We start from the raw sequence: 2,653 nt of genomic DNA, 5'->3' as shown, positions 1-2,653 counted from the left end.
TCTCGTATAGATCTATCTCATATAGATCTATCTCGTATAGATCTATCTCGTATAGATCTATCTCTCGGATCTCTCGATCATATCTCTCGATCATATCTCTCGATCACATCTATCAATAGTGGTATACGACACAACTTAATAATGTGGGTTATTGGTTATCCCAATGTGTTTAGTTTAAATTGTCTGTTTTTGGTGAATTTAACCGCAAATGCTAATATTTATGGAGACCTAGTTATGCCTGGATCATCCCTGTGCTAAGAGCATTTCCCTCCAAAGAATGACTTTTCTTTTGCCAGATACTGAAATGGACTTGTGTTAATCTGTGTACGGTTTAATATAAAAACTTGTATTTGTAATATGGGCTATTACAGTCGTCCTAATTATCATAACAAGTTCAAAGTTGGCAGCATCCATAGATAAAAATCTTGGATATTCAGCAGCCCGACCACCAATTAGACAGAGCAGCAGTATCCCAACATAATGGGGGGGGGGGGGGGGGGGGGTGCACGCAGGCCCAAAGGAGATCACAGATCCATATCAAGAAAAGAGACTTAAAGAGGCTCTGTCACCAGATTTTGCAACCCCTATCTCCTATTGCAGCAGATAGGCGCTGCAATGTAGATTACAGTAACGTTTTTATTTTTTAAAAAACGAGCATTTTTGGCCAAGTTATGACCATTTTTGTAGTTATGCAAATGAGGCTTGCAAAAGTCCAAGTGGGTGTGTTTAAAAGTAAAAGTCCAAGTGGGCGTGTATTATGTGCGTACATCGGGGCGTTTTTACTACTTTTACTAGCTGGGCGGTCTGATGAGAAGTATCATCCACTTCTCTTCAGAACGCCCAGCTTCTGGCAGTGCAGACACAGCGTGTTCTCGAGAGATCACGCTGTGACGTCACTCACAGGTCCTGCATCGTGTCAGACGAGCGAGGACACATCGGCACCAGAGGCTACAGTTGATTCTGCAGCAGCATCAGCGTTTGCAGGTAAGTAGCTACATCGACTTACGTACTAACGCCGATGCTGCTGCAGAATCAACTGAAGCCTCTGGTGCCGATGTGGCCGTCACGATGCAGGACCTGTGAGTGACGTCACAGATCTGCACTGCCAGAAGCTGGGCGTTCTGAAGAGAAGTGGATGATACTTCTATACACAACGCCCAGCTAGTAAAAGTATTAAAAACGCCCCGATGTACGCACATAATACACGCCCACTTGGACTTTTACTTTTAAACACACCCACTTGGACTTTTGCAAGCCTCATTTGCATAACTACAAAAATGGTCATAACTTGGCCAAAAATGCTCGTTTTTTAAAACTAAAAACTTTACTGTAATCTACATTGCAGCGCCGATCTGCTGCAATAGCAGATAGGGGTTGCAAAATCTGGTGACAGAGCCTCTTTAAGCACTCCAAATAGAAAAAAAGAATGGTTTTCTTTAATTCTCCAAAACATTTACTTGCAACGTTTCATCCCTGTCTTGAGAAAGACCATGGCAGGGTTGAAACGTTGCAAGTCCATGATTTGGTGAATTAAAGAAAAAAATAGTTTTTCTATTTGGAGTGCTGCAGTCTCTCTTTTTTTTTTCTTCATAAGCATCCATAGATAAATCTTAGGGTATGTGCACACGTAGTGTGTTCAGCCGTTTTTCGGGAAATACGGCATTCTGTTCCGCTGGGGCGTTTTTTTACGGCTCGTTTTCCAAAAACGGCACGGAAAAAGACACCCACGAAAAAGAAGTGCATGTCACTTCTTGGGACGTTTTTGGAGCAGTTTTTCATTAATTCTATAGAAAAACAGCTCCAAAAAAAGACTGTCAAATTTTTTTTAAAAATAATATACAATATACACTAAATTTTTAGTTTCAAAACATGGGCAAATTTGTCCCAGCAACACCGAAGGTCAGGATGGCACAAAGACATGGTGGGTCTTCCAGTCAGTCCAACTAGGATGGTTCATCTCGCTATATAACACTGCCAACAAACTTGTTTGTTTCTTGTGTTATCTTATTCGCGTTTAGTCAAGGTCACCGTGCAACGTTTTTTATTTCCGATTCTCGTTCCTTTCACAAGTCACAGCAAACTGGGTAAGGGGAGAATTGACACTAATCATGTTGGTTTCTCGGCTGGTGGAAAGAGATTTCAGATTAGCATGTGAAAAGGTAATTATGGTAAGTGAGTTAAATATCACAAAGCGAACGGTGCAATAGGTCTCCAAGACTGAGATGTGATTAACCGCAATTCCACAGAAAAAAAACCTTCATTACAATTCAGAGCTATTAATTTGCGTAAAGCTGAATTAGTAGTGAACTTCAACAAGTGCCTGGTGAACAATGAGGAATTAATTAATGAGCCTGGCACCTTGATACTTTGTAGCAAGAGTCGGGTATTTGTCACAAGGCAACCTCTCCACGTCTGAAGGGGGGGCAGGACAGGCCACTTGGGAGGGTGCACTCTGTATGCAAATAAAGGATAAAATGTCCTGGACTTCAACCCTTACAAAGGGCTTATGCTTGTCCGCAAATTGGCTGGTGGCACCGTGGCTGCACTGCCGCTTTCAACGCTAGTGACCTTGGCTTAATTCCAGTAAGGGCATCATTTGCATGATATTTGGGAAATATCCCCCTGTTGGCTTCCTCTAGTCACTCAACAGTCC

This window comes from Rhinoderma darwinii, chromosome 13 (genome assembly GCF_050947455.1).
Source record: "Rhinoderma darwinii isolate aRhiDar2 chromosome 13, aRhiDar2.hap1, whole genome shotgun sequence".
Classification (NCBI taxonomy): Eukaryota; Metazoa; Chordata; class Amphibia; order Anura; family Rhinodermatidae; genus Rhinoderma; species Rhinoderma darwinii.
This window is presented reverse-complemented; position numbering follows the sequence as displayed.